General features: G+C 41.4%; 2 long non-coding RNA genes across 2 annotated transcripts; one reads left to right on the top strand and one right to left on the bottom strand.

Moving 5' to 3' along the window:
* Nucleotides 1-405: 405 nt before the first annotated feature.
* On the bottom strand, nt 406-6,453 carry LOC125738267 (uncharacterized). Its single transcript, XR_007396775.1, has 5 exons — nt 6,343-6,453; nt 5,992-6,136; nt 2,000-2,129; nt 1,781-1,892; nt 406-729 (listed from the first exon to the last, which is right to left on the bottom strand). It is a non-coding gene; the product is annotated as an uncharacterized LOC125738267 (long non-coding RNA).
* Nucleotides 3,363-12,397, top strand: LOC125738268 (uncharacterized). The gene is made up of 3 exons (XR_007396776.1): nt 3,363-3,475; nt 9,103-9,209; nt 9,666-12,397. It is a non-coding gene; the product is annotated as an uncharacterized LOC125738268 (long non-coding RNA).
* The last annotated feature ends 6,673 nt before the right edge of the window (nt 12,398-19,070 follow it).

The raw sequence follows: 19,070 nt of genomic DNA, 5'->3' as shown, positions 1-19,070 counted from the left end.
TACTGTTAGGGACATGTAGGGATATATCCATACCAGGGGCATCAGAAGCATTTTGAATGTGGGGGGGGGGGCACACTGGCATAAAACTAATATTTTATGTTAAATGTGTGTGTGTGTGTGTGTGTGTGCGCGCGGGGGGGGTCCAAACAAATAATTATGAACTGTGAGGGGGACGTGAATTTAATTACGGCGACGCCTATAATCCATACCCATATCTATACCTTTGGGCCAAAAGTTATCCATACCTCTCCATTTTCTGCAGAAATTATTATGTTTATTTATAAGTTGATTTACTTGATTATTTCTACATTGTCACTGACACATGTACATACGTTTTCAGACACTTTATAACGACACTATGCAAAAATTCTTATCTAGCAAGACAAAAATTGAACTGATTGTCTGGTCAGAACCAAATACCATTCCGATGGTGAAGCATTATGCTGCCGTGTTGCAGGCGTGCTTCAGTGGGGACTGGCCATCTGGTTCCGGACCAAGGAGAAGGTAAACTAAGCCAGATCCTGAGAAGTCCATGAAGAACACCTGGCCCAGAGTGGACACAAGCTTGGATATCCTTTAGCATGGCAATCCAAAGCACACAGCCAAAACAATGCTGGAGTGGCTTCTGGTACAACTGTCTGGATGTCCTTGAGTGGCACAGCGGAAGTGTGGATCTTCAGTGGCGAAAACGGAAGATTAGAGAGGGAGCTGAACAGAAATTTAAAAGACCTGTGAGGAAGAATGAGAGAAATTGACCAATCTGTGCCGGTGCCCAGGCCTCGAAGAAACAAATGCTATGAGTCTCACTGCTGTACTAGCTGCTGGTAGTTCTGCACAATAAAGGATTAAGGATAAACGGATAAAGGATTGAAATATTCCTGCAAAAGACTTAGCAGGAAATATGAGTTTTTATTTGTAATACATTTGCAAAAATCCTGAAAAATTCATTGGTTGGTAACCTGTATTTATTATTTATTGTGGCAAATAAGTCTTGCTGTATATAGTAGTGTGTTTGAAAGTGCTTCAAACAGAGGTTGTGTCCTTCCAGATAAGGAAACTTATACCTGGAATTCTTGATATCATATGTAAATTGAAATGGAAAGCTCAGTAATGCATGATGATGATTTGCATGCATACCTTTTAATGTTTACTGGCAGAAAAAAAGCAATTTCATGTCATAGCACAAGTATTATGTACTAGTTTTGATGAGTAAACTTGTGCATATAGGGTGATTCGGCTGTATTTTCAAATTAAATATCGCATAAAGGGATAATGTCAGTGCGCAAACAGATGAATAAACCAAGTGTCTAGTGTTTGATAATCCTGTTTAGGGGAAAATATTTTGTGACTTTCTTAGGTTACATGACTTGACATTAGTTTTGATTTACCATAATGGTAGACCAGAACTGGGCGGTGGTCCCGTTGAAAATCTTTTTTGTTTTATATCTCAAAGGGGTCAGAAATCAGCTCTGCTTGTATTGAATTTTTATCATGTTTCCCTGTTGCCAGAATTTCCCTCATGCTCGAATAGTATACAGCTTCAAACTATTGTCTTTTATATAATAGGATCTAGGACACCATTTTAATTATCAACTGATTGCAATCTAGAATATAATAATAATAATAATAATAATAATAATATTGCTGTTGAAATGGAAAGCTCAGTAATATATTTTTACTTGGACATTCACAACTAGCATCACCATTTTGTTGTTTTGTTTTAAACCCATTTAGTTGCTTTGATTCGTTTAACTTCTGCGGCCGATGATTGATTATTCACCATTGGAGCAGAGAAGAAGGTCAGCTCACTTGAGAAATCTTAGCCAGCAATGACAGATGTTTCCATTAATGCTGAAATTGTGTTTATTCCCTCTGGGACTCGGGGTCTCCCTCTGCAATTAAACGCCTGTGATCAGTCAGCGTGTTAACATACTACTCAGTTCATGTATATATAATAAACTGCTGAATAAGGGCTATTTAATTGCTTTAAAATACAAACCATGGCTATACAAAAGTTGGTTGAGTCCTGGGCTCCTTCCTGAAAGATCCTTATTTGACTTGAAGATGGAGGGACCTGTATTGTGGGTGTCCACCCCTTCATTTCGGATAAGTACTTCATTCTACCATCTCTGTAATTAGACATCCACTGTGAAATGACAACCAGAAATAAAACAGACTCTTTTCCATCATACTAATCCTCTATGTTGTTTCAAACAGAACAATGTTCTGTCTATAACAGCTTTCATACGTTTTATTATATGATTTCGATTAGTTTGTTTTATAATAGGGCTTAATTAAGTTTATGTTTGGCTGAGCAATGAGCAACAGCAATGCAAGAAGCAGTCTGGGAAATGTATTCTGTGTTAATTAAAGCCACACATGTTCTTAGGATCCAGTAGTAATTTGCATATTAAATGTAGAAAGCTGAAGCATTCATTTATTAGCGCGACAGACACAGCATAAATCACTAAGGAATATTATCTTAACAGTAGGCTCATAACTCAGGTTAAAAATACAGTAAGTTCCACAACAGTGCAATTCCTATATGTAACGGGCAGGGGGCAGCATAGCATTGGCTTCCATTGATGAAACTTTAACTGCATTAACCTTCACAGTAACCACGTCACCGTCAGGGTTGTCAGTAGATTGAATTCATATTTATACAAATGCAAATCTCCCAATCATATGAAGCCTTCTGATACACACTAACATACAGTCAATAAAATTCAGATTTCCTGAAAAACAAAATCCCAATTTTACAGCAGAGGACTTCCCCATGGTTGCCCTCAGCACAGAAACTGGAGTATGAATACGTGTGTGTGTGTGTGTGTGTGTGTGTGCGCGCGCGCGCGCGTGTGTGTTAAGCTCTTGGATGGTATGCAACTTTTTAATTACATATTTTAAATGATAAAATACAAATATTAATTATATACTTTAAACAGGCAACCAAATAATTTAATACAATTATTAAACTAGCTTCATACCTACGGAAGAGTGATTAAATATATAGTGATTAAAATAATTTCATCTTAGCGTCGCGTGGTCACAATTAGTGCTTCAGTCCTCATAAGTATTTAAGAATTAATGAGAATGCGCTTAAGGGATTATTCTGCTCAGAGGATCTTCTTGCACTTGCTGCGCTTTTATTTTTGTCACTTTTTAATGTTCTGGGAGGTGGTGCGCGACCTTAGCTATTGGGTGGTCAGATTCAGTTGCTATCTCTGACCAATCAGCACCGCGGCTCCCAGTCTGCGTGCCCGAGGGGGGACCGCGTCGTGCGTCACTCCGCCGGTGCTGCGCTCGCGCCGAAAAGGCCCGTTCGCAAAGGCGGAACGGCACGTGGGCGGTCTCCCGCCCAAAGACGCCAGCGGTACTGTCGGCTCCGAGTGCCACAAAGCCACCTGCGTATTTCTGGAATCCCCCGTCGTCCCGTCAATGTTTACATCGCAGGAACGATGCTCATTTGTTGGCTCAGGTGGGATTTAATTAAGTAATTGAATTAAGTACCATTGTAACAGCATAGTAAACAACCCCTGGCAAGAAGGTCACGTACTGCCTGCTATGTGTCCCATAGGAACGTCTGTCTCCTAGGTGACGCATACTAAATGCCTATACGGGAGATGACGTCATTGTAAAGAACATTAATTTTAACCGAATTGACAAGATGCTCATAATTTAAAATGACCAGTGCATCAGGTACCATATGACCACATTCTGTAGGTGAAAACTGCAATTCCTAACGACGTGGTATATCGTTTTTTTATTATTATTATTGCAACGTTGCTGGTTGAACTCTGATCAGCAAGGTACCGCCCCCAAACATTGTTCCCTGGGAGCTGAATTAGCTGCCTACTGCTATGTCACGATGTCACGTATGGGTTAAGTGCAGGGGACACATTTCGTGGTTGTGTGCTGCGGTGTGTCAGCGATGACAATTAATCACTTTCAGAAGATTAGACCTGGGTGGGACTAGTAACTTTGACCACAGTAAGAATAATATTGGTGCTCTTTCATTTACTGGTGCTGGACAGTGTTATCTGAGGTTTCTACCCAGGCAGAACGTCCCACCACGTGATCGCTGATCAAAAGTAAAATTCAGTCATCAGATGTAGTACAGTAATCCACAGCGTGTTAGCTGATTCACTTCAGGCAATTTCTGCCTGTATAAATGATATGGTGCTACATTGTGTGTATGTGTCTGTGTCTGTGTGTGTGTGAGCGGGTATACCTTTCCTTATGGGGACACAATGTTCCCATAATGTGATAAATATCCGTTTTTTTTCCCTTAAGGGGACCGGTTTCCTGGTCCCCATAAGGGAAAACTCTATTTTATAAAAATCAGTGACTGCTATGAAAAAACTAAAAATGCAAAACTCTTGTATTTTGCTTGGTTGCTTATGATTAGGGCAGGTTAGGGCAGGGTAGGAGTTAAGGTTGTCATAGCTAGCATTAGCATTTTTCCCATAGAAGTGAATGAGCGGGCTCCAAAAGGATTGGTATACCCTACATGTGCGTGTGTGTGTGTTTTCTCCCACACCCCAAGGACGTACTGTTGAGGTAGACTGGTGTCTCTGACGTTCATTTAGTCTGCGATTGTGTGTGAGTGTTTGTCCTGTGTGCCCTCGTACATGTTCCCAGATCACCGTAACATCGTATTTAGATAAGCGCTTTGGGGTAAAATTGCCAGCGTGAGAAAGTGTAAAACTACAGGTCCGAACACTTTTTTTATACTTCTTGAGATTCACATTCTCCGAGCGCCATGCCTGAATTCTATTAAACCAAATAAGCCAAACAACTGAAAAACATTTTGTTTGTCCAGCAATTATGTTCAAAAGAGCAAACTGATCAGGGGCACCCTCTACTGAGTATGTTATTCACACTTTACAGCTGCAAATCCGGTATGTCTATTCCCTCGCTAACAAGAGCAGCATTAAGCATGCAGAGTTGGTGCTCCCCCGCTCCACTCCTGTGTGGGATACGGAGCTGTCCTGTAGGTTTTACACCGATGCTCAAAATATCCTATTCCATATCATTTCCCATGGGACACTGGAAATGTCATATCTTACAAAGAGATCTCTGAACACTGAAAGCCTTCCCAAGATGAATATTCAAACTGCGACTCTATGACCATATGTAATTGTATTAATATATTTCTATCATACTATATAATATACAATATAATACAATATAATAATGCAACATCATTCATAGAAAAACATATCTGAAGTGCAGAGAGGCACTGCAGTACCCCAGCCAGTGGGAAATTGTCACTCTAGCATCAGCTAATCAAATGTTACTTTGCTTAGTGTTCCTAACCTCCAGCCTTATATTGTGGATTGGAAACTGTGTGCATTGCGTAATTTCCTCAGCCAAGGACGTGATTTGGCTCAAGGGGTGCAGTGGTCTGTCCCACACATAGCCCAGGCTGGGAAAAACAAGATAAAAACAAAAAAGAATTATGGCCAATATCTCCTACTGATAAAGAAATCACACCTTTTGCCAAAGATAATAATCTGTCCCTGAATGAAGCAGGTAGAAAGTCAGTAGATTCACTGTAACAGTGTTTTTTTTCAGGGCTGAACCCCATTTCATGAACCCTATAACCCTCCTTGTGTGTGGAGTCGCTGATAGGCGCTATGGATGTCTTTCTCTTATTCATGTGCCTTGAAGGACCTTCTCGGCCTCGGAGGCAGCTGGACAGGCCCGAGCTCGTATGTCGTGCCTCGAATAGAATCATTCCTGAAGTGCCATGGTACCGTAGTGTGGAGGCAGCAGTGAGCTGGCGGTGATATAACCTGCAGCATGAGTAGCGATTAGCAATTAGCTGCCCCTTTGCTGGCGGGAATTGACTTCATGAGGTTGAAGTACAGATACTTTCATTTCACTTTTTACTCTTTTTCATTGTACTTTATCTAATTATATAAACAGATCAATAGAGTACATAATAGAATAGGCAGCATGTGACACAGTGGGGAGTCATGCTGTTCCCACCTTTGGGTTAGGGGTTCAAATCCTGTCTGTTCTCTCTCTGGAAGGAGCATATATGTCCTCCTCACAAGGTGTGGCTTCCCAGTGGGACCCTGGTATCTTCAACAGGACTCTATGTTACTTGGGATTGGCTCCAGATGACCCTGTACTGGATGAGCCATGAGAATATAGATGGAAAATGAAGGTATATATAGAATTTATGAATCATGCACTAACAGACTCTGGCATTTATTTACTTCCTTTAAGTTTTCTTTGAAAAACAGCAGAAAGGCTTGAAATCATCATAGAAATAATGTGTCTTGATGAACGATAGAGTCAAGTTATTGCTTTATTAATAGTGGTTAAAAAAGTCACCTCCAGCGACATCATCGGTCTCCCTTAAGCATGGAATTCATTCACGGTGGCCAGCATGGCCACAGCTGTGGGATCACATCGCTTTCAAGCTCACAAAACCATTCAGGGACCTTTTGTGCCCTGTGGGTGGGAACACTGTCATCATGGAAGGTTCCACTCCCATCTGGAGAGGAATGATTCACCACAGATCACTTAGAATGGCTTAAGATTTCCTGATAATTACCTTGACCTCGAATGCACTGAGTGGAACTGAACTAAACTACGGGAAGTTCTCTGCATACTGCAACGGCACCTCCAAGAATCAATGATTCTATCTATCTATCTATCTATCTATCTATCTATCTATCTATCTATCTATCTATCTATCTATCTATTTTTCTATCTGTCTATCTATCTATCTATCTATCTATCTATCTCCTTTATCTTCCTTCCCTTTCTTCTAGCCATGATGCTAAGCATGTTGGGATGTTAAGGGGCAGTGTGCTGGGGGCTGCTTTCAGTACACTCTGTATCATTTACTCTGATATTTCGACTTGTTTTTTTGGTCATCTGCATGACACCTAACGTCATCGCATTGGCGCCGGGGGAGGGGTGGGGGGGATCCAGTTATGTTTGCCTTTATTCACGGTGAAATTGATTTATCTGGAACACGCTTTCATCCAAATTGGTTTACAGGTCAGGGCAGACAAAAATAAGTACATTAAACACACAAAGGGCCGAGTGAAGCAAATAACCAGTGGAAAGTCTTGGGAAGCTGCAGTTGCATTGTGATGCACTGAACACCATATTCACATATATACATGGTGAGCCTTTTTAAGGTGCAGTTAAATTCTGTACTGGAATCAGAACTCAGATCCTAAACTATATGCGAGAATAGTGACCCCATTACAAATTCAACGAATGTACCTGAAGGCACACGTTCAAGGAGATAATGGAAAATACTGGATTAAACATATGTATACAAATACAGAGCGAATACATGAATGCAGTCAATTCAACCTATACATACTGAATATAAGGCTATGCTGAGTTTATAAGCATGAATTAAAAGGTGAAATAGGCTGGGGGAAAAAATCTTTTATTTGGTAATAAAAAATACCTTGGCTTCAGGGAGAGTCAGCCGTCTGGCCTGAGGTATTCCTGAACACTGCACAGACCCACTTTTTTGCTCAAGTGCACTTTCAGCACCCTCTGTATTTCTGTGGGAAATATTTCTCTATGGTCCCACCGCCCCTTTAAATATATGGACGTAATATAAAAATATCTTTACAGATAAGATTTCACCATACGGTGCTGGAGGAATTAGACCATTTCTATAAAGGGTAACACATCTAATTACCATTTGGCAGATACATAATCACATATTGGCAATTGTATTTTTACACTGGAATAATTGAATGTGGTTTTAGTTTATAATTATACATTAATCTGAAAACTTGTGTAATTAGCATTGTCCGAGATTGCTTTGCCATATAATGCTCGAGTGTAGTCCAAGTCAGCAGGCACAAGCGAGCCAGGCAGTGCCAAAGCACTTCCTTTTCATATTTACTGGGACAAGAGCTTGTTGCTCCTAATACTAACATTATGGGATAGAATTTGCATAGTGAATTTTCAATGCAAGATCAATTAAAGGCAACTATTGCAGGAACATTTTAATAAATGTGCCTTAGCTCGCTTATATATGTATAAATCTAAATGCTAATGTGGCTATGAATTATTTATAATAAATAATCGTTATGATCCTTAATTACAGAAGGCCACATTATAAATTGTGCAATTTGTGTCGGTGTATTGTTAAATTATTATTTTTTTATGATAAAAAATTATCTGCTTGAGATTCAGGGAGGGATTTAAAGGTCCATATATAATGTTGTTATTGGATATAGGGTGTTTTGAGGTATGTCATATAAATGAAAAATGCTGTGTGATTCCTGTAGGACCTGGACTCCCCGGAAAGCTTTATCATCGTCTTCCCGCACATAACAGGGTCTCTCTAGAGCTGTGCTCCTTGAGTCCGGTCTCGAGTCTACATATGAAAGGACTCACTTCTGTCTTCACTGAGACTCGAACCCTCGTCACATGAAAAAACTTCTCGAGTCAATGTCTGCAGCCTGTATGCAGCTGTGCCCCCCCCCATTTTCTATATTAGCTTCAGTGTTTTTCCAGTATTGTGCTCGCACCCACGCAGTTAACTCCCATCCTCATCACGTCTGCCAAGTCAGAAATGATCTGTTTTACATATATAAATGAAAACGAGTTTCTGTGAAAGATATCCACTATAAAGAAGCATACTGCGGAGTGCAAATGTTGCAAAGATTTATTTCTTATTTGAAAATAATGGTGTCTTAGGTCATTTTAAAGAAATAATTTACACGTAAAATCATTTGATTTTTAAATAATAGTTTTTGAATTCAGATTTGTGGTCTAGAATTGAAAAACTGTGTTTTTCTGGACTCAGATGCCCAGTTCCGGTAATGGACTCGCTCTTGCCTCATACTTCCCCCCCAGTACTACTTGGTATTGACTGAATTTGTTAAAGAATTGGTCTTGACTTGAACTTGACTAAAGTGGAACACAACAGTGCCACTCTCTCATAGCACTTGATGTCATTACATCGCATTATATACGATTTATGCAGTGTATGCAGTCAAACATAACTTGACACAAGAAATGAATCTGCTCCTTTGCGCTCTCTTGCCTCATTATGACATCTGTTCTGGTTCCTTCCTTCCATTTTCTGTGCCCGCTTGTGCTATTTAGGGTCACAGAGCCTATCGCAGCAACTACAACCGCAAGGCAGTGAATAACTCAGGATGGAGCACCAACATCTCAGGACACAAACGCCAGTCACACCTATGGAGAATCTGGTAACTCCACTTCACCTTAGCATGCTTTTGAACTGTGTGGGGAAACTGTAGAACACAGAGGAAACCCCACAATGACATAGGGAGGACATGCAAACTCCACACACAGAGCCAGTCTGGAGACTCGAACCCTTGTCCGAGATGTGTAAAGCAGCAATACTAACCACTGTGCCCAGTTCTTCCAGTTCTTATAGTCATATTAAAAATGTGTATAGACCTGCTTGTAAGGACTTACCCTCTTTCTTTGTATAAACAGGCAAATGAAAACATACCTCACTAGTTTGTAACATGTTTATTGACAATTGCAAATAATTAAAAATAATTGTAACTAACAGCAAATAAATAATGTGTGTAAATCTGTCCCAGTTCTGTCGCAGCTTAAATTCAGCCCCTTAAACGTTGCGCGTCTAGGAAGAGAAGTCGGTACTCTGACCTGAAACATCTGCTTTGAATTTCCAGCGTGCTAGGCCCCCGTGTTCTTCCAGTTTCCAGATGTTTCCAATCATGCGTCCTCCAGGAGACTGGCCCCCTCCTAGCCCCTTCACCGCCCATCCTCGGGGCCCCCAGACGGCAGTCGGGAATGGGGCACGTTCCCTTGCTTGAGCCCCATTTCTCCAAACCGTTGCAGTAGATGCCTTTCAGAAGAGGTCACCCCCTTGCCACATTAAAAAGCAGAACTTTCAGACCAGGCATGTTCTCAGTGATAACTCATAGCGTACAGATATTTTATTACATTGAAAACTGAAATCCAATTGAAATTATTTATGAATAAATTGCCCATTGTTTGGACACTCTATCCTTTCTCATCTCAATAAATTGCTATAGTACAAATTCAAAATATCAAGACATATCTTTCATTCATACTCCTAAGGCAAGTATTCCTGTTATTATGAAGTTGTTTATGGAGTTTTTGCATTTGTTATGTCTTTAAAGGGTTGGGTTATCTTGTGAATTTTTCCAATTTTTTTCAGTGTTCGTAACTACGGAAATTTAGTGCAAGCGTGTGGGCAGGATGGAGAGACATCTGTATTTACATGCCGACACCATTAATAAAAGTTAAAAAAGGAAAATGTTAAAGACACGTGTATCTTTAATATTATCAAGAACTTTTTCAACAGATGAGCCACACCCCCCTTTCTGGGTCAGCCCCTGCTTGCAGCTTAAATCAGCCACAGGTTCCTGGACGACAAGGGACCCCCACCATCCACCCTGCTCTGCCCCCACCCATCATACAGCCCTCTGATTATAAACCACTCTTTTAACCCTCAATCTACACTTAGGGCTATACCTCAGCCTTGGGAAATTTTAACCAATGTGCTGTGACAGGAATTCTATGCACATATGTGATCATTACATCACACTCCCATAAAACAGGGATACGGTAAAAGATAGAAGTTCTGCCAGTTCAACCACTTGCCATTAATATTTTTGTAATGTACAATACTGTGCAAAAGTCTTAAGCAGTGGGAAAAAATGCTTAAAGCTATTTATCTAGCTACGAAGTGTGTATTTGCACAGAGAAAAACACAAGTTAACATTAAAATGTTTGAAAATGAACAATAATATGATAAAAGTTCTCCAAAACGTTACTGATATCTTGTTGTCCCAAAACTCTCCTCAAGGGCACCTCATTTCATTAATCTTCATCATCAGTTCACTTAATCAATTAACTTAATTAGTTAAATAAGTAACGTGATGAGGTATTGATCAGCCAAACATGGTGTGCTAGTGGTCAAGAAAACAAAGTTTGTGTTTGTGTTTGGGGGTAGGGATGTGGGTACGGTCATTCCATCCATATAAGATGTTCCAACCTCTTTCGTTGCTTGCCATTTCAGACCCGGTCCAGTGGGAAGATCTTTCAACACCTCTCATTGGTTAGCATGAGGCATTAAGCGGGCCTAGCAGGTCGGCCTCATGCTCCTGCGTAAGTTTGAAGAAGCTGCTGGAAGGACTCCAAAGTGGGGAGGGGCAAGAGAGCTGTCACCATCCCCTTTGAGCTGGAGCAGAAAGTCGCAGAAGGCCGTTGGAAGGAGATTAAAATAAAATTCTGTTCAGATGAAGAATGGAGAGAGGGACACATTTCAGTAATACTGAACACGGTCGCCATGCCAACCAGGACTTGAAGATTCAAAGCAGGGTGTCCCAGCAGCTTTCTGTGAGTTTCCTTCTGAAGCATCGCTCCAAAAAAAGTGTTCCTCAAACCAAAACTGCCGCAAGGCCCAATATATCACTTCCTGATTCCTGATTCTTATCGAACAGCTCAGAAAGATTTTTAGGCAACATGTTCTGGCTGTTGGAGCTCACCTAAAAACTATACCTCTAAATATATGACATTTAAGCCTACATATTTGAAGGAAGTTCTGTTACTATTCTCAGTAGACACATTTGTATGGTATGGCAGTCAGTACTTGTTAAATTGCAGCTGTATGGTTCCTGCACTAAAATGTATATGTTAAAATAGCTCTTGCAAAAACTGCCGGTGTGACATCACAGGTTTTCATAATTTTGTATTTTTTACCATAATTTTCCTTTGTAGAATAGGGAGGTACAATGGGTAAAGTCAATGCATATGAGGATCTATATTCAATGTGTATGCATCTATATATAATATCTGGCAAACTCAGGTTCTATGTCTAGTGAGGCCTGTGGTCTACCATTCCATGGGTCTTTGCCCATGGTTGGGTGGTCGTGGGTTCAAGTCCGATGGCCAGGAGAATAATTATATCACTATCGGGCCCTTGAGCAAGGTACTTCACCCCAATTGCTCCTTCGGACTGACTGACCCTGCTCTCTGATCCTCATTTATATCAATGTGTGTCCAGATTGGGCACACAGTCCTCGGATTCTCCTGCTCCACCCATTATGTCCAGTGAATCACATCTGGTGGCTTGGTATACCTTATAAGAGTAGGGAAGGAGCAAAGGGTGGCGGAGGAAGCCAAGGTGAAGAAAGGGGTGGAGGAGGAGAAGGAAAAGAAGAAGAAGTTCTGTCCTTACAGCAGGAAACGTAACATATTAGTTTTCTGTCCTCTCTCTCCTTTGTCTTTTGTGGGGATTTGGCCACTGAGTTGTTGCTCATTGGGAACCGATTTTAACATCAATTGGGCGATTATGTATATTTATATTAATTTCCATAATCTTCATAATTTGGGACCTCTTCGCTAGTTGAGTGCCCGCTGAGTCATCTGTTAATGCCAGCTCAATAAGTATTAATATGGCAGAATGTGATAAATAAAGCAGGATTTTATGGTTATGGGATGTGTGTACATGTGATTATTAATTCTAATCTAAACTGGAACAGAAAATCCACAGTTTAAAGAGCAGAGCAACTGTCCTATTAGGAGGGACCTGATAAAAGGGTCTTAGCGCATGTTCGAAAATAATTCTAAATTAGCAGTAAACAATGATAACTCCCCCAGGATGATTTAATTCGTCGGCTGCACGGGGAATGCCGGGACACAAACAAACAAATCTGCACCCTCTCCCAAGTTGTACACCAAGCAGAGTGTTCAGCGGAAGGAATGAACAAGGCAACCAGGGGACGATTAATTAAGCCTGCAGATATACGGCCAATGATTGGAGCCCTGAGCTACGTGCAGCCCAACTCTGCTCTCACCGTCCTATCTGGAGAAGCAGGCATGAAACATGGTTTTTAAATTTCTCATTACATACTGGAAAACTGGCATGAACTTGAAAGAGTGTAGTACATTTCTCGCTTTTCTACGTTTCCGTGACGTTTTCAGTGTTTTAGCACGATTGTGTGTTGTTTTCTGGGTTATTATGTACAGCTGCTGGTGTTTTTAATCAGGAGCAGTGCTTATGTCACGTGCAGCTCATTGGTCATAGTCATTACTGACTTTGTTTCACAGTTCAGGCTCGGAGGTTGCAGAGTCAACTGCAAAGTATGATAAAGATGCCAAAAATACAATTCAATTTCGAAACAGACCGAACTTGAAAAGCTTCTCTTTCAAGCAAACAGGCAATTCCCTTATGACCTCTGTGTTGACTTCTAAATGACTGCTAAAGTACAGCTTGAATTTCTCTCATGCATGGGAACACTGCTAGATAAAAATGAACTAATATCAAATTTGCATTATAGCTAAACTATGCTATATATATGTATATGTGTGTGTGTGTGGTCCAGGTATACCTTACCTTATGGGGACCGAATGTCCCCACAACGTGATGAATACCCATTTTTTTTACCTTATGGGGACCACTTTCTTGGTCCCCATATGGGAAAACTCTATTTTATAAAAATCCGTGACTGCAATTAAAAAACTAAAAATGCAAAAACTCTCGTATTTTGTTTGGTTACTTATGCTTATGGTTAGGGCTGCGTAGGGGTTAAGCTTGTCATAGTTAGCATTAGCATTTTTCCCATAGAAATGAATGAGTGGTCCCCATAAAGATATGTTTACCCGACGTGTGTGTGTTTGTGTGTGTGTGTGTGTGTGTGTGTGTGTGTGTGTGTGTGTGTATTATTAAAAATCCATCCGAGTTTGAGAAGCTAGCAAACAGATCTTCTTCAGAAAAAAAACATGGAGTGCAGCTGAATAGTCACAGAGTTTTCAAAAACCCAAGTGACTCCATTTAGCATCTGAGGCTACGTGTGACAGCCCTGGAATGGGAACCTCTGACCTGCGACCAGGCAAGGAAAAGGGATCAAAGCTATTCAGCCCATTATGCAGAAATATTTGGATGGTTGAGGCAGCGGGTCAGCATCCTGCTTATGCGTTTACAGTTTTTGTCCATTGCTTGAACACATTTTGCAAAACTTGGCTCATGGTGCCAAAACTCTACACACAAGGAAGTAAGGAAAAACACTGGGAAATAAACCATTCACATCTATGCCAAATACAAACTCTGCCATCAAAACTGAACAATCCTTTGTCAAAACCTCACTTTGATGACTAAATGATGCCCACTTCCACATGTCAATACACTCTCATATCAGCGGCAACACACTAGTCTACTTTATATAAAACACTGCAGTCTTTCACTTTTACTGTTTTTATTCAGTTACAATTCCAAATGTTTCACATAATTCCAAAAATAAAATACTGAAATCAAAATACTGCAATTACATTATAGTAGTGAAATTTATATGACAGGAAATTCAGTTAAAGCAAAAATAAAACAAACTGAACTTCACACAAAAGAAGTTACATGTATGGATCCTGCTGTCTGTCGGGGTCGGGCCACAGGACCTCGTCCACATCGCAAGCAATATTTTCTCTGGCTAAACATCGGGGAAAAAATCCCCTTGTGTGTCTAATCCATCCCTGAATTGACCTGATTTCAATATCCCCGCAGGCCTGTTCCATTGCTTGTAAAAGTGGCATTCGGGCGTGGGGTTGGCGGTCATATACGCGCCATCTCCATGCTGAAAAAAACTCCTCTATAGGATTCAAAAATGGGGAGTAAGGGGGCAAGTACACCACTTCAAATCCTTCATGATTAGTAAACCAGTCTTGGACCAGAGCAGCCCGGTGGAAACTAACATTGTAACAGTACATGTACGTAACATATACATGTAAGATGAGACAGTACTGTAAATACTCAAGCTACATTACTGTAGTAGAGGAATTGAAGACATACCTGTTTTCCTGTCGGAATGTCCTTATGATGGATGCGACCGTGAAACGGCTAAGATTGGGGTGGACTCTCTGTCCAGCTTCCCTCATAGTCAGACCATGGTTTATGACATGGTCCACCAAAGTTGCCCTAATGTCATCAGAAATGATGGTCTTTGCACTGCCTCTTCGTCCACGTCCTCCTCTTCCTCTGCCTCTAGCTCTCCCTCCCTCCATGCTGGCAAGTTCTCCAAAATGGCTTAGCTAAGGCCTTTTTGTAGCTGACTGATTGGTGTTCAGTTTTGTTAGTATATGTTTTCAGGTGTGTGTCTAATTGTTTTCAATGACAGACTGTGTTTTGTATTTTGAATAGATGTGTTTTCCCAATGGTACTGCGAGATTTCATTTTTGAACAAAGTGTCTTGTGTATGAAATAGTGTGTTGTGAGCAGGAGCAAGTGTGTTGTAGACAGGAGCTAGTGTTTTGCAGAATTGCAACCAGAGTGCAAAGCAGCACTTTTGTTTAAGGTATGGTTACACTTTGTTTAAGGAACAGCCACAACAACTTCAAGTTGGGTTCCTTTGGTTTTAGCATCTGTCAATAGTGTTTAAGCAATTGGTAAAAACTGTAATGCCTACGGTGACACCCACGAGATGAAAGGTCACCTGCGGCTCACATTTAGCCGCTAACTGCTAATCATGATGACATGGAGTATTCAGCGTCACAACATCCCCAAAAATGAGACAGGTTTGTTGTTTTATGGATTCAGGCTACTTGGACACTTGAATATAACTGTTTAAACTGCCACTTGTTTTCTACTTGGCTTAGTAAAAGCAGTTTCTGGCTGTAGACCATGGTGTAAACTATAAAATAGCAAGTCCTGCTGAGTGTGAGTCCTGTCTGGCTCTTTCTTCACAGTATGACCTTGCAGATTATCGTGTATCTATCTGTGTCTATGTGTGTCTGTGTGTGTCTGTGTGTCTGTGTGTGTCTGTGAGTGTCTGTGTGTGTCTGTGAGTGTCTGTGTGTGTCTGTGTGTCTGTGAGTGTCTGTGTGTGTCTGTGTGTCTGTGTGTGTCTGTGTGTCTGTGTGTGTCTGTGAGTGTCTGTGTGTGTCTGTGTGTGTCTGTGTGTGTCTGTAAGTGTCTGTGAGTGTCTGTGTGTCTGTGTGTGTCTGTGTGTCTGTGTGTGTCTGTGAGTGTCTGTGTGTGTCTGTGAGTGTCTGTGTGTGTCTGTGTGTCTGTGTGTGTCTGTGTGTGTCTGTGTGTGTCTGAGTGTCTGTGTGTGTCTGTGAGTGTCTGTGTGTGTCTGTGAGCACAAAACACATGAGTTCTCTGATTGTAATACAGATGCCCCTCAACTTACAAAGGAGTAACGTCCCAATAAACCCATTGAAAGCTGAAAATATTGTGAATTGAGTATGAAGATAATATGATATGACACACTTGGGTGTTTAGTAGAGAACATGAGCTGGGGGAAATCTGGATTAAAAAACACTGTCCAATGCTTTGTTAAACACTGTATGAGGTGTTTGTGCTCATGTCCGTTGCTGAGACTGGAAGCATCGCCGTGTGGATGTTGCCATGGCCCGACATCAGCAGGGAGCTCGGCATGTCGCACGGCACGTCACACGGCAAATCACATGGCATGTCGCACGGCACGTCACACGGCAAATCACATGGCATGTCGCACGGCACGTCACACGGCAAATCACATGGCATGTCGCACGGCACGTCACACGGCAAATCACATGGCATGTCGCACGGCACGTCACACGGCATGTCGCACGGCAAATCACAAGGCATGTCACACGGCACGTCACACGGCATGTCGCACGGCAAATCACAAGGCATGTCGCACGGCACGTCACACGGCAAATCACTAGCCGAGGAACAGATCAAAATGCAGGGTTTGATGATTACTGAATGTGCATTGTTATTTCACCATCGTAAACGTCAAAATATCGTAAAACAAGGAGCATCTGTATACAGTAGGATATGGCCATTAGCACAAACACACACACACACACACACACACACACACATTCCTGCATATAACCAGCCATTAGACATCAGTTTCTTATCTTTTATTCACAGCAAATGGTCATTTTTACCCATTTATGCATTCTGGAATTCCACCCAGAGAAATCCATGTTAAGTGGTACAACAGAAGCGTTCTCCTGAGACTTGAACCTTCATTCAACATTCTCAGGAATAAATTACCCATAATCCCATGCCCTCTATCTTAAAGTCCCTTTTCATCCATATTACATTTTACCCCTTAGCTGCAAATAAACCTATTTGTTATTAACTTGTCAAGATTTTCATTAATATGGTTTTACAAAGAGGGACAATTCAAATCAGATCCCACCCCCTCTAGTTGGGGTCTGCTTGGACCTCTCCTCTACAATCTGATTGGTTATCTCTCTGAACCAATCCATCCATCCATCCATTTTCCAAACCGCTTATCCTACTGGGTCGTGGGGGGTCCGGAGCCTATCCCGGAAGCAATGGGCACGAGGCAGGGAACAACCCAGGATGGGGGGCCAGCCCATCGCAGGGCACACTCACACACCATTCACTCTCACATGCATTCCTACGAGCAATTTAGCAAGTCCAATTAGCCTCAGCATGTCTTTGGACTGTGGGGGGAAACTGGAGTACCCGGAGGAAACCCCAGGACGACATGGGGAGAACATGCAAACTCCACACACATGTGACCCAGGCGGAGATTCGAACCCGGGTCTCAGAGGTGTGAGGTAACAGTGCTAAGCACTCCTCAGAGTACCCCTCTTAACCAATCATTTTTAATTTTTTTCTTGGAACATTAATCTCCCACAAGCAACTGAAAAGCAATATGTCTGATACTCTTACAGTTTCCCACAGGAAACACCCATAAATATCCGGCCAATATGGGGAACGCCATGGAATAGGAACCACTCCAAATTATGAGGTGTGATGCAAAGCCCAAGAGGCAGAATTCGCTCTGAACATTCATGCTATGTAAAGCGCTTATAGTACGAGCACTGATGTGTATCAAGGAACTTCATTATCGCAAAATTAAAGAAAAACATGCATTTTGTCACCATGCATTGTTAAAGACAACCACACTCTACCCAAGGAAGGACTCAAACTCATAGATGCAGATTTGGGGGGGGGGAGGGGGTGGGGCACTAACCACTAAACCACCACAAGATCAATATGTCAATGACACATTTCATAAATGAAATTATGTGTAAATACAGCATTCATTTTCTTCTGTCAAACAGACCTTCCAACAAAAGGACAACTGCTCAAAGAAGCCATTTTGGTTATCATTTAATTTCCTTACACCATTGATATCCTGAAAAAGATCCACAAAAATATTCTGCTGGGTCCTGCTGATCATTAGAGGGAAGAAAGTGTGTCATTTTTACATATTTAATAATTTGCCTTTATTTAGAATGCATGCTCATCATCTCTGACCACAGCATTCTTTGTCATCAGACATGATATGGTCTTGTCAACACTGGAAAATAAAGTCAGCTTTCTATTTATAGAATCGTGTGTCTCAAGGAATGTAAAGCAGCAAATGTGTAGCATTAAAGAAAGACAGCATGGATAGTGGATGCAAACATGTAAACATCATGTTTCCTGATGTATATTTGTGCTTTAGTATATCATAACAAAAACTGAGAAATAGAAATACAAAAACCGATTTAAAAGATGCAATATGCCGTGCAGATCTCATGTATGAATGGACAAGGCGCAAGAAGTTAAAGCTAAAAGAAGAAGGCAGATGTATATTTTAATATAGATAATGTGACGCTTAGAAATATAATTGTGAAGACACAGGTGTTGATAGAGAGAGTACAGAAGAGCTTTAATGGGTGAAGCACCTTTATGACCAAATAAACAGTGGAAAAGCTTCTTTCATAGTTTGCAGGGGCTCATAAAGTTGGTTCTAAGCTTAAGAGTTTAACACTGGAGCCAGGCAGGCAAAGCTACTGTCCAGAGAAAGTCCCTGGTGAGAAATCAGATCACGGGAAAGAAGAGAGGATCAGCTGAAAGTGCGGCCCGAGGCGGAGAATGCCAGGAGGGGGGTCAGCCTGGTGGGGCAGACGTCTCACTTTGCCAGGAAGTGTCTCAGGTCGTGTCGCAGCCGCCCCAGGGGAAGGAGGTGATTATCTATAGCACAGTGTCAGTGCTGCTTTCCGTCAGCGGCACTCAGAGGGGTTAATACTTACGATTCAAGAGCAGTTCTGCTGCAGCACTGTGGCGACACATGGAAACCACAGATGTAAACTGCGGC

Source organism: Brienomyrus brachyistius, chromosome 3, assembly GCF_023856365.1.
Source record: "Brienomyrus brachyistius isolate T26 chromosome 3, BBRACH_0.4, whole genome shotgun sequence".
NCBI classification, from domain to species: Eukaryota; Metazoa; Chordata; class Actinopteri; order Osteoglossiformes; family Mormyridae; genus Brienomyrus; species Brienomyrus brachyistius.
This window is presented reverse-complemented; position numbering and strand designations above follow the sequence as displayed.